Below are 14,179 nucleotides of genomic sequence, written 5' to 3'. Positions count from 1 at the left end.
AAGTTTTCAGAAGGTGAAACCAAAGCTATGTATAGGCTCATGACAAAATGTTCTAAATCACTAATTTGAGAAATGCAAATTAAAGCAACTCTAAGGAATCAGCTAATACCTATCAGATTCCCTAATATGGCAGAAAATGAAATCACAAATATTGGAGGTAATGTAGAAAAATTGGGACATTAATGTACTATTGTTGGAGTTAACTGATCCAACCATTCTGGAGAGCAATTTGGAACTATTCCCAAAGGGCTATAAACCTGTGCATACCCTTTGAACCAGCTATGCCACTACTGGGTCTGTATTCCAAAGAGATCAAAGAAAAAGGAAAAAAAAGACTCTGTGTACAAAAATATTTATAGTAGCTCTTTTTGTAATAGCTAAGAATTGGAACTGATTGCATAATGAAAAGCAGAACCTGAAGAAATTGGTACATAGTAACAGCAATATTGTACAATGATCAAATGTAAATGACTTAGCTATTATCAGCAATACAATTCTGGACAAATATATATGATGAAAAATGCTATCCACCTCCAGAAAAATGTGTGATGCTTTCTGAATGCAGATCAAAGTGTATTTTTTTCTTTAATATAGTGTCTTTTTTTTTTATTCTCTGTTGTCTTTTCATCATGGCTAAAATGGAAATGCATTTTGCATGACTGCACATGTATAATCCTATCAAATTGCTTTCCTTCTCAAGGAGAGGGCAAGGGAAAGAGAATTTCAAACTATTTTTTACTGTTAAAATACTTTATTTGGGGTCAGCTAGGTGACATAGTGCATAAAGCACCAGCCCTGGATTCAGGATGATCCTGAGTTCAAATCTGGCCTCAGACACTTGACACTTACTAGCTGTGTGACCCTGGCTGGGCAAGTCACTTAACCCTCATTGCGTTCCCCCCAAAGCAAAAAAGCCTCTATTTAATTGAGAAAAATAAAATAAGAAAAATTTAATGTATATTTTTCTTCCTTCTTTTATGCTCAGTCCCCTGTTCATTATTGTAAAGTATATTGGATCCAATAGCTGTATCTCATTCCCCACTGTCGATTTATTGTTGTTGTTGTTGTAAGTAAGGTTTATGGTGTTGGTCTGTGTTCTTTTTGCCCCCATTGGTTATGTGTGCCCAAACGTGCCTGTCTAGATGTGACTCAGTAAGCTAGAATATTCATCTCTAGCTACTCTTTCCTCTCACTCTTCTCCAGGATAAACTTTGAAACATGAAAGAAAGCAAGAATTTGGAAACAGAGGCTACAGGCCAGTCTGTTCTCCTCAGTAAGGAGAGTACTAGGACCAAGTATATTGATTTATTACTCTAAATACCATGACTATAGCGAAAATAACTTTTAGATTCACACAATACTATTTATTGCTATTCTTTAATTGGGAAGGCATGCTTGATCCCCTTTTGACCAAATGCCAGTTCCACAAGAAAACATATAGGAAATAAAAACTATTTATTTGAGTTGATAGCAAAATACCAATCAGAAATAGTATACATAGGAAAATATATGTCCTACTGCGTGGAGTGAATGAGCTCTCCCATTTTGAGTTAGATGACTCAGCTCGACAAAGATTTCATAGGGATTTCCCAGATTTCACCTAAGGGAACATTCACAAATGTCTTTAGTGTAGTAAGCTTAGAGAACATATTATCAAAGTTGAAGCTCCATTACATGATAAATTCTTCCCAGGCTCTTTTTCCCTTCATGATCATAAAGAAACATTGTGATTATACACCTTTCTCAAGGCTAGAAGCCAGAAGACCCTAAAAGAACTCTTTTCTCCAATTCCACTAATTAATCAATCTCCACCAATGCAATGAGAGCCTTGCGCAAATGGTCTTTTCATTTACTCAGTTTTCTAGCCAAACAGGAAAATTCAGCCCTCTTGATTAATCTCCACCCTTCCAGCATTTGTGCCTTTTTATTTATGATATTCTGTCATATGTCTACAGATAAATAATTCACTCTAAAGTATCCAGTACAATATTTCCTAACTTTCAAACCTTAGCCCTGTATTGATTTTCTACACAAAACTATAGCCAATCCTCTCTAGTCTTAAGTAATCCCTTCTCAAAACAGTTTTTTTTCATAGCCTCAGAGATCTAGAGTCAAAAGAGAACTCATCTCTTGGTTGAGAACCAGTATAGATAGTTGAAACATTTAGTTTAACTCATTTATAAGGATGGGGAAACTGAAGAACATGGAGCTTAATTTATTTGCCTAGAGAATAAGTGGATAGTAAATTATCAAGGGTGGGATTTGAACTCTGAGTTCTCTATCTTATGAGCCAATGTTCTTTTCAGTGAACAATGGTATGTATGCATTTAGTAGTTTTAATGGATATTCTAGTTATGCAAAGATATATCTTATTTCACCTCTTCCACTTTAAGCTCTTTGAAGACAGGGGCCATTTTGTTTTCAATTCTGTATTCTCCAGCAGACAACAGTGTCTCAATAAAATAAGTACTTAACAAAAGTCACTCGCCACACAAGGGAGATTTAAATTTACTAAATAATCTCTTCACAACTCTATGAGTAAGATAGTAAGATATTGTTATCACCATTAGACAGATATGAATATGCTTCCTCAGCAATGTTAACTGGCTTGTTCAGAGTCCCAAAGGAAGTTGGAAGCACAGTAGGAATTCAAATCTAGGATTTCTGACTCCAAATCTAGTGTATTTTTCCCCCATTTCACTATAAAATTATGAATTCAATAATTATTTGGTTAATTATCAAACCATAAATCCAAAAAAAGTGTGGAAGCTGAAAAGGTTATTTGTTATCTTTATCAGTTAGTGCTTTTCAAATATATTTCTATGTATCTATAGACTGAAATTTGTGATTTCTGTTAGTGTGAGATAATACCCTTTATACCATATGTATTACATGAGAGATAGCCAGGACAAATGACTTGACTAGGGTCATAAAGCTAGTAAGTGTCAAAGGGAAAATCTATACTTAGGTCTTTGTGACTTTTCACGTAGCTTTCTATGGATCATAACCCATAAGGAACTATATGTATGGCTTGTGGTTAGCAGTAGATAATGTAGAAATAGCCCCCAAATGCCTCACTTTTAAGATCACATCCACATACAATCCAAGAAGAAACTTTACTTATTAATCACCCATCAAATGATATCTTCAGTAATGACAGAAAAAATCAATCAAAATCAATCAAAATCATCCAGATACAAAAATAGGTTTTGGTATGCTTCCCAGGGGTAGGGATTTTCTTTTGTCTTTTAAAAAATTATCCCCAGTCCTTAGCATCATTCCTAGAATGAACTTAATAATTATTTATTCATTGGTATTAATAATAGAAATAATGGAACAGTCCATAGTCTCACAGAGCCTGGGAATACTATACTACATACAATGTGTCATTTTCCTCTTTATTTAATCAGTCAATAAAGTAAGATTCACTGAGCATTGTAAATGTTTTAGATACTACTAATAGATGGGGATACCCCCCACCCCCGCAAAAAAAGGGCAATAACCTGTATTCTCAAGGAGCTTCTAGTTTAAGGTATATTTCTAGTTAAATATTTCACATATGATTAAATCAACTGTCTACATGAATTTTAACATAAAAAAGAAGGGCCAAAATAGACAACATTAAGATAATGTGGTAATGGATATCACTCGGCTTTCTTTTCCTCAAACATGGCCCAAGATTTAATCAGTATTTTTCTTTTTATGTGCTATATTTTCATTCATGAGAAAAAGACCCTATCCTATGTACTCCAATACCTTCCATTGACCCTCACTAGGAGGCATAAGAGTTCCCCAGCTGGTTTGATTAACAGAATAGCCCTGAAAGATGAGAGAATATTAGTGATTCTTATCAATTAATGGAGAATGTAATGTTTTCTTATTGACTCACAGATGACAGTATTTTTTTTCCTTTTTTAAAATAAGATGTCCCATGAACTTCAAAACTTGTGATATTTATTTTAATTTTTTCTTTAACTGTTAAATATGATAGTTTTAAGGTAAATAGTTTTCTATTTCAAAATGTTATCAATTCTCTATCACCATCCCTACCTTGTGAGAAAGATCCCTAATTATCTTTGATATTTTAGCGAAGAAATTTAACAGCTTCCTTTTATAACAGAGTAGCAGCAGAAGCAAAACCTTTTTAAAGTGTATGCATTCACCACAGCAAATCAAATTAAATGGATCATATTGATTTTAGGATAAACTGAGATATAATCACATTTCTTCCATTGAGCTAGCTTTTTCCCTAGGCTGAATCAAGAACAGGATATTATAGTAAAGCCTGAACTCCCTTCTTCCTTGGCTCAGGTCATCCCTCCAAATCAGACTACATAGCCTTAGAGACCAAATAGATGATACAAGTCTTCATAGAGCCACTTATATCAATGGTTGTGAGAAAGAAACCCCTACCAAATGACATAATTTAAAAAAAATAAAAGTATTTTATTATTTTTCAGTTACATGTAGAGATAGTTTTCAGCATTTGTTTATATAAGATTTCAAATTTCAAATTATATAAGGTTTTTAAAGCCATTCTGTCTACTCAAAAACCAAATATTCTAAAAGCTACAAACTAAATACTTATGGGCATTAAATGTCATTGAAATATTATAAGCAAAATGCTTTTGAATTATATCAGGTAAGCATAAAACTTCTAGTTGTCATTTAATTATAAGTATAAAGATACTTTCTTCAAGAGAGGAAAGAAGTATCCTTTTATAATAAATGACAACAGTTTTACTACATAATCATTGTTCTATGAAAATCTTGATACGAAATAGATTTCATTTTACATTTTCTTCATTCATTTAGACTTCCAATTGATTTGCCAGAGTGTTACATATCCGTAAAAAACATCTGGTCAGGGAATTGATAATATTTAAACTGCAGTTATCTATGCTAATGGAGGGGGCAATGACATGGATCATTCAGTATAATGCCATGGTACATCAAGTGTTTAGTCTTAATTTCAGGATTCCATAATGTATTTATATTTCAATGTATTGCTTATGTTTTGTGAATTAACAGTGTGTCAATCAAAATAACAGTGAATTTTTAATGTAGGGGGAATTTGGTAGGTTTTTTTTTCCCAAGAACTATGCTCTTCCATTTCTCACAGTATAGACTTCCTCTATCATATCATAGAAGTTTCTTCACCCTAAAAGTTCAGTCTACTATATCACTTCTCACACTAGAAGTAACAATGTCTCTGTTGCTGCTTTCTCAGCTTAGTTGGTCCTCCTAGAACTTCCATTTTAAAGAAAATGACCAAGTCAGCTATGTGTTCATTCCTCTTCAGAATCTATTCTTAACATTCCAGATGTTAAGTTACTTTTTTCCCTTGTCCCTAATTTCTAGCTTCCTTTTATATGTTTTTTATTTATTTATTTTAATTTCTGTTTCTATTTGTATTTCCAGCATTTACGACAATGGCATATTGTAAGTTTTGAATAAATACTTGTTTTCTTAATTTGGTCCTTTTTCTACTTATGTTTTCTGTTTTCTTTTCAGTTCCTGGAATGCGCAGCAATTATTTCCTACTGATACAAGTTCATAGCTTTAATATTTTATTCTTCTTTCTAAAAATTCTCACTAACAGGCATCTCTAATTACTAAAGACGCTGGGCAAGTCACCTAACCCTAACTGCCCTGCAAAATAGATAAATAGATAGATAGATAGATAGATAGATAGATAGATAGATAGATAGATAGATAGATAGATAGATAAATACATTTAAATTTTGTTCTTAAAGTCTATGGCAATCCCCTTGACCAATAGGCTTATTACATCCATTCAAGATTAATTACCTGTTTATCACTAGAAGTATTTTCAGAAAGAAAACATTCCAATTACAGAAGTGGTGCAAGGTTAAAGTGTATAGGGTTAAGGAGGGAAAAGGGCGGGGGGGGGGGAGGGGAAGAATAGTATTGTTATTTCTAGGCAGGATTTGCCATTGTAACCAATCCAAAGCAAATCTTCCCTTGTAGTTGGGGTGAATTTAGTTTCCTTTCACCTAACTCACTCAGAGAGGGAGAGAGAGAGAGAGAGAGAGAGAGAGAGAGAGAGAGAGAGAGAGAGAGAGAGAGAGAGGGAGAGAGAGAGAGAAAGAGAGTCTCAATCTCATTTACACAAGTATATGCATTTGCTGCAATGTACTGGCAATCACATAACTGCCACATAACTGATGAGAAGGGAGACAAATCCCATCATGTGTAACATCCCCGCCTTAGAGTAAATCCAAGGCAAATCATTTCAAAGATACATGTTTAGAAAGAAAGAAAGAAAGAAAGAAAGAAAGAAAGAAAGAAAGAAAGAAAGAAAGAAAGAAAGAAAGAAAGAAAGAAACAGAATGTGACTGTTTAAAATCTACTGCTTTGACATATGGTGTCCATTCCTCTGAACTCCCAGATCCCATTAGTACCACTATGCTTCCTTGTTTCACTGGATTGATTTAAAATCAAACTTCCAATGAAATGAAATTGTACATAAATAAGTATGCAAATGACTAGAAATATTCTTGTATATAAATATATATCTACATAGCAGGAAAAGCACATTCATCATAAGATTGTTTTCACTTTGGGTAATTATTGGAAAAATATAAATATTTTAAATTTAAGTTGGCCTGTCACATCTGGACACTAGCCCTTATATTAGTTCAAGTTCTATAGGTATACATATTGGTAATTATTCATATCTGTATTTGCTTAAAGGTTTGAAAAACATGTCATGAAAATCATGTAAGGAAGCACCATAATTATAAGTATGCCCATTTATAAATGAAGAAACTGAGACATAGCCTAAGCAACTAATCCATGGACACAAAAGTAGTTAGTGTCTCAGAGGATTGAAATCAAATATAGCCCTGCATCTATTATATCAGGATGTCTCCTTAACTGTGCTGGTTTTAGTACTTTCACAGGTATTTTCACTTGGTAGCTGGATTAAATGTTCATGTTATGATGTTTGTCCTGTTGATCCCAGTTAGATTCCATTCTAAATATAGCCCTTTGAGAGATTTTAACTGCAATATGATTTTTGCTATTCCTGTTTAGGCTATTTTTTCTATGGTAAATATTGGCTAGTTATTGAAAAAATGATTAAACATAAGCTGTAACTAAATCAAAATAAGAAGAGGCCTGTTATAGTATTGCTTTATTAATATTAATTATTTTAAATTACATAAGGTATAGAGTATATGAAACAATTAGTAGCAGAATCCTCACCTCTCAAAACTGTCTTCATGATCTTATCATTTATTGTTTATGAAAAGTTTTGTTTAAATGCCCCAGCTCAGAGGATACTCTGAGCATGAAGGAGCCTGGATGTCAAAGAGTGGCTTCAGGGTAAAAGAAATTCCATTAGAAACTTTAGAATTTCTATACAAGTTGCTTCTTCACCTTATTTATGAAGATTCAGTATCTAAGACTTTAATGGTAGTGTCCTGGGAGAAACATGTGTGGTGTATGAAATGTTAAATTTATTGGGATATTGCATCTTCCTTTCAACTGAAAAACAGCAACACCAAGGCTAGAATTCAACTCAAAATAAAAAATAAAAAACACCTTTAGGGAAACCTTCAGGGAAAGACAATCTGTAGGGGGTGAAGGGGGGGATCTATTTTCTTCTTTCAGGTTGCCTTCTGACTTTGTTCTGATATAAAATTCAAGTTTATAAAAATGTAGCTTAAAGTATACCTGGAATATATTGTACAGTCTAGTTTCATTATATTTTGAGACATGAAGATTTTTGCTCCTTCTTTCTCATTTTTAAGAGAAACAATCCATAATCTGAGAAAAAAATCAATATATTATGATTACTATTACTATTAACATTAATGATTAATTTTATAATATTTTGAAACATTTAAAATGACTTAGTATCTTACACCAACTACTCTATTACTAGAGACACGGATCTCATTCATCATCTACTCAGGTAGTTTGTTAACTCATTAGATATTTTATCATCATTTTAACATTTAAATATTGTGCTTTCATGAGTATGCCTAAATGCCAAAACTTGGTGGATAGATGCAGTTTATCAGAATAATTAGAAATGCAAAGGTTTCGTGCCTTAGTTAAATTGAAGATCACCTAGAAATGTTAAGTGAATTTGGATCTTTACTATGAAATTGAAATTCAAATATATTTTTTTCAAATTCAAAACCAGTGTTATTTGTTATGCTAATGATCTTAATGAGGGCAAACCATATGAGTTCTTAAAAGAAGGGGGTCATTATCCTTGAAAAATAGAAGAGTTATCAGAACCTCAATTAAGGATTTGCTAATTATAGCCCTTAATCTATGTATTTCCTTGCTTTTTTTTTTTATTAAGAAACGAGTTTAAAGAAATGATTTCATAAATTATTAGTCCTCCTCCTTGCCCTCCTTGTGGTCATTATCATCATCTTTCTAGTGATTGTGTCCTTCTCCTCTTCCTCCTCCTCTCCCTCCTCCTTTTTTCATAGGAGAGAAATATTCCAGGGTGAACTGGGGATTAAGGATAGGAAAAGGGATGTTCCAGGATTAGAATGCACCAGATCATGAAGAAAAGTCCAAGGTGGGAAGGCCCCAGTCGAGGTCCTGGTTGCTAAATGGAGGTTACATGATGAAACTGAAGCTGTGGTATGGCGTTGATACATTTAAAAAAGTCCACACACACATATTCTCTTTTCTCAAGGAGTTTGCTATCTGACAAACAACCACAACAAAAGCCAAAAGAAAGAGGATAATATACTTTCCAAGGGATAGTCTTTTCCATAGGACTTTTTTTTTTCCAAAGTAGGAAAATAATAGCCACATATAATATACCAACATACTAAATTTGGCTTTGATCCAGACACATAGTGGTAAGAAGTGTTATAGATTGCATAACTACCTCAACCCTCTATTACATAAAGGAGGGAATGTAATGGAATTTATTAATTTGATCATTGACAATGCTATGCTAAGGTTTAGTAAAAATCCAGCAATTCAAACAGTTAAAGAAGAGAATCCAGCTTTCCAGACCAGAGTATAGAATCCAGTTTCCCAGATCAGAGTCCAGAGTCCAGAGCCCAGTTTTCCAGAGCAGAATCCAGCTTCCTCCTGATGACATCTTACCTCTTCAAGAAGACAAGAGAACTCAGAGACTTTATATGAACAGTTTTTTTTGTTTGAATCCAGTGATGGATGTGTTTGCCTTAGTCAGCTTATCTAACTTCACAAAGACCACTCACTAGCACATGGTTTATTTTGCAATTCATGATAAATGAATATTTAAGCATTTCAGGGACCTAGGATAGCATCACTGTGAACATTCACTCAACCAATGAAAATTATAAAGCCTACATGTCTTAAACGGTCTTTTTGAATTCTGGGGACTAAAAAATTCCATTACCTGGTAAACAAATTGCTAGTAATGAGATTGGCTAAACAGTCCCTGGCTAATTATAAGCATTTTGACTCTGTTCACCATTTGAAAACTTCTTAATTTTGAAAGACCTGATATACTTCATATTCTGGAAGTATGGGCTTTGAAAACTCAGGACTGTATAAAATGATGAAATACCAAGGCAATGTCTTTAGTGGAGGACAACAAATTTAATAAGAAGAATATTGTCCTAAGAATAAACAAAAGATGCTAGTTACAAAAGTGTTGAAACAAACACTAGTAGTGAAAGTTCTTGTCCTAGACTACTCTAAGACCACACATTAGATAGATAGATCAATAGACAGACAGACAGATAGGTATTTTTACATACTTTTTAAATGAAGTCAGGATTTCACAGTTTAAAAAATGTAAGTCTCTCAAAGGACATTAATTTTTTCTCCAAAAATATCAACTTACACAAATAAAAACACACACAGGAGCATACATTCACACGTACAATATATACCTGTATATATAAGATGGGCCAGTTAGGTGATACAGTGGATAGAATGTTGGCCATGGAGTTTAGAAAGACTCATCTCCTTGAGTTCAAATCTGGCATTCAGACACTTACTTGCTTTGTGACCCTAAGCAAGTCACTTAACTCCATTTGCCTCAGTTTTCTCATTTGCATAATAAGCTGGAGAAGGAAACGGCAAAACATTCTAAACTTCAAATGGAGTTACAAAGGGTTACAACAGGATGAAAGCAAATGAACAACAATGTGTATGTGTTTGTAGGAGATATGTGACAAATGTATATATATATGTGTGTGTATGTGTGTGTGAGTGGATAGATATATAGATACAGATGTACATATAAATAAAGACGTAGATGTATATAAAGATGCAGATGCATGCATAGATATATAGATATATAAAAAGCACATGCATGAATACACATACACAAATGCCTACAGATGTATAGAAGGTGAAAGGAAATCAGCTAAGCTATTTTGGACATTAATTTGTACAATTTTAACAAGATTTCTAAAAATGATTTCATTATATTTTAACTATTTTATATGACTATAAACTGGTAAAAACATAAAATCTCTACAATGTTCAGCTAGGTGCCCCAATAGATAGAATGCACGATCTGCAGTCAGGAAGGCATGAGTTTAAATCTGGTCTCAGATATTTATGGGCTGTGTCTGGACAATTCATCTAATGGTTTTCCTCATTTTCCTCATCTAAAAATAAGGTTTATAATAGCATCTACCTACCAGGATTTCTATGAAGATTGGAAGAAATATTTTCTTTTAGAAATCATTTTACAAATCTTAAAGCATTATAAAAATACCACCATTCTTTTTATTATATTTAATCAATAGCTTTTTTAGACTCTGCTATTTGATGTCTTAACAGAGCACTATTTTTAATATCTCATACCAATGAAACCTAAATAAATCATTGTTGCAGTGCATTTCATCAAACATGAAAGTTAAATATGCATAGAATGAAACAGAGGCAGGAATGTAGTACTTTCTGCATGAAGTTGTTTTTTAAAGATTTTCTTAAATATAGGAAATATATTTGCATTTATTATTATCTCTTTTCTTCTCTACTAGTTACTTGGAGAAATCTTAGGACTTCTATACTATATTTTTAGGATTCAAAAGTATAGTACTGAATTGCTTCAAAAAACCTAAATAGGGGGCAGCTAGGTGGTGCAGTGGATAGAGCAACAGCCTTGGAGTTAGGAGTACCTGAGTTCAAATCCGGCCTCCGACAATTAACACTTACTAGCTGTGTGACCCTGAGCAAGTCACTTAACCCCAATTGACTTACTAAAAAAACAAACAAACAGATCTAAATAAACTCTTAAAGTAAATATCCGTACGTTACATCTTCAATTCTTTTTTTTTTGTTTAGAATTTAATTTTCCAAAACATGTAAAAACAAATTTTGACATCAATTTTTTAAAACTTTTGTGTTCCAACTTCTCTTCCTCCCTCCCTTCCCACTCCCCATCCCCAAGAACTCAACCAATTCAATATAAGTTATACATTAGCAGTCATGGAAAAACATCTCCACATTAGCTAGGTTGTGAGAGAAAACAGATTAAAAACAAAACTTCAGATTAAGGAACTGTCAAAAAAAAAAAGTATGCTTCAATCTGTTTTCAGATACCATCAGTTCTTTCTCTGTAGATGGACTGAAATTTTCACAAGTCCTTCAGAGTTATATTGGATCATTGCATTGCTGAAAATAACTATGTCCTTCCCAGCAGATCATCTTACACTTTTGCTTTTATATACAATTCATTTCACTCTGCTTCAGTTCATGCAGGTCTTTCCAAGTTTTTCTGGTATCATCCTGTTCATCATATCATCTATATAGTACCTTAAACTTAACAAAGAAATTTTTTTGTAATAGCTCAGTAAAGTGGGTACCATACATTTTGTGATTATAATCAATTATCATAACTCCATCCAATTCCCTTCCCATGATAATTACTCTATTTTCTATCTTCTTTTACCCTATTCCTCCTCAAAAGTGTTTTGCTTCTGACTGTCCCCTCCCCCACTCTGCCCTCCCTTCTTTCACCCTTCCATCCTTATTGTCTTCCCCATCTACTTTCCAGTAGAGTTAAATAGATTACTGCTCCCAATTGGGTGTGTATGTTATTCCCTCCTTGAGCCAACTCTGATGGGATTAAGTTTTTTGAGCTAATTTTGTGTTCTAAATTTTCTTCCTCTCTCCCTATGAAATTAAACAATTCTACATAAATCATACATGTGTAGTTATGCAGAACATCTTCACCTTCCTCAAAAGTATTTTACTTTTTACTGTTCTTTCCCCCAATCTGCCCTTCTCTCCTTCCCCTCTTCACTCCCCCCACCCCCACCCCTTATATCCCTCCCCTACCTCAGGGCAATGTATATTACTATGCCCACTTGAGTATGTATGTTATTCCCTCTTTGAGCCAATTCTGATGATAGTAAGGTTCACTCACTCCCTCACTCCTTCCCCCTCTTCCCCTCCTCTCCATAAGCTTTTTCTTGTTTCTTTTATGTGAGCTACTTTTCCCCAGTCTACCTCTCCCTTTCCCTTTCTTTCAGTGCATTCTTCTTATCCCTTAACTTTATTTATTCATTTCTTTTTTGAAAACACACCAAACAATCTTTTCATCAACAATAACAAATGGCTCAGTGGCTCAAAGTGCAGCAGTCCTTTCCCAGCCTGACCCCCATGTCCTGAGAGTCTGGTCCGATGGCCCGCGAGGTGCGGGTGCCCAGGCTATGGTGGGTCATGTGGTGGTGGTTCGGGTGGATCCTCCACTCTCGAACTTGGGGGTCCCAGGCTGGGCCAGGGTTGGGTGGTGGCGAGATCGAGGTGGGGGTGGGTGTAGTCCCCTGATCCCACTCTGCAGGGGGGTTGAGTCTGGGGCAGGGCAGGGGAGGAGAAAGATGGTGGTGGGTGGGTAGTGTGGCCCCCGCCCCCCCCCCCCAATCTGGAGATCTTTGGCGGGTAGGGATGGTAGAGGGCAGAGCAGGAGGCGGATGGTGGCGATGCGTCTGGTCCCGGCTCTTGAGCTCAGGAGCTGGGGACTCCAGGGCTAGGGGCAGGTCGGGCGGTGGTGAGATGGAGGGGGGGAATGGGTTCGGCCTGATCTCCAGCTCAGGGCACTGGGTGGTGGTGAGATGGGGGAGGGGCGGGGCTTCGGCCAGAGGCGGAGGTCTCAGGGGTCGGGGGCCCCGGGGGAGGGGCCCTCAGTGGCTGGGGTATCGGTGGCCGGGGCGGGCGGCCCCTGTCGGCGCGCGGCCTTGACGAGGCACAGCTGCAGCACTGGGTAGAGGCGCTGGCAGCCCTCGAGGCCCAGGCGCACGGCATCTGCCCAGCTCTTGGCGGCGCCAGGCTCGCCCAACAGGCCGGCCCCCTGGTTGAGCACGGGAATGAGCGCCACCGTCAGGCCGGCGGCGGCGCGCGCCTCCTCACGTCGCGTGGGGTCCAGGCGCCGGGAGGGGGCCGGGCCGGGTCGCGGCTCAGCGCTCAGCCCACCACCAGGTCTTACATCTCGACGCCTGGGTCGACCAGCGCCAGCGCCGCGGCCGTGAGCGCCGCGGCCAGGGCCGACACCTGGAGCTGCGCGCGCGGTTAACGGCTCAGGCGCATGGCCGGCTCCAGGGCCTCCTGCAGCGCCAGCTCACGCTCCTCCGCGCCGCCACAGCCACCAGCCGCTCCCGGCCCGGGGATCGCCGCCGCCGCGGGACCGAGGAGGGCGCCCGCCGGAACTCGCACAGCAGGCTCCCGCCCGCGCTACCCGCCGCTGGCCGCGGCCCGGACACGGCCCACAGCACCTTGGTGCGGGCGGCCTCCAGGTAGGCCGAGCCCTTGGCCTGGCTCAGCAGCTTGGCGCGCGCGTACACTGGCAGCACCGAGGCCCCTCCCCTCCCCTTCATCCTAGTCCTCCTTGTCCTTGTAGGCCCTGACTGCAGCGAGGGAGGCTCGTGGATGTGAAGGTGGTCCCTCGGCATGGCTGAGGTAGGTGTCTCCCTTGACTTTATTTTAAAGATGTCATTGGGGGCAGCTAGGTGGCGCAGTGGATAAAATACTGGCCCTGGATTCAGGAGGACCTGAGTTCAAATCCGACCTCAGACACTTGACATTAGCTGTGTGACCTTGGGCAAGTCACTTAATCCTCATTGCTATGCCCCCCCCTCCCCGCCCCCCCCCCCAAATGTCACCATGTGTTACCTGGATGGCACAGTGGACAAGGTACCAGCCCTGGACCCAGGAGGCCCCAGGCTCAAAACCA

General features: G+C 37.6%; 1 pseudogene; it reads right to left on the bottom strand.

Annotated features, from left to right (window-relative positions):
* Positions 1 to 13,102: 13,102 nt before the first annotated feature.
* LOC122747259 lies at positions 13,103 to 13,898 on the bottom strand (annotated as a pseudogene).
* Between the last annotated feature and the right edge of the window lie 281 nt (positions 13,899 to 14,179).

The sequence above is a fragment of the Dromiciops gliroides genome, chromosome 3, assembly GCF_019393635.1.
Source record: "Dromiciops gliroides isolate mDroGli1 chromosome 3, mDroGli1.pri, whole genome shotgun sequence".
Classification (NCBI taxonomy): domain Eukaryota; kingdom Metazoa; phylum Chordata; class Mammalia; order Microbiotheria; family Microbiotheriidae; genus Dromiciops; species Dromiciops gliroides.
This window is presented reverse-complemented; position numbering and strand designations above follow the sequence as displayed.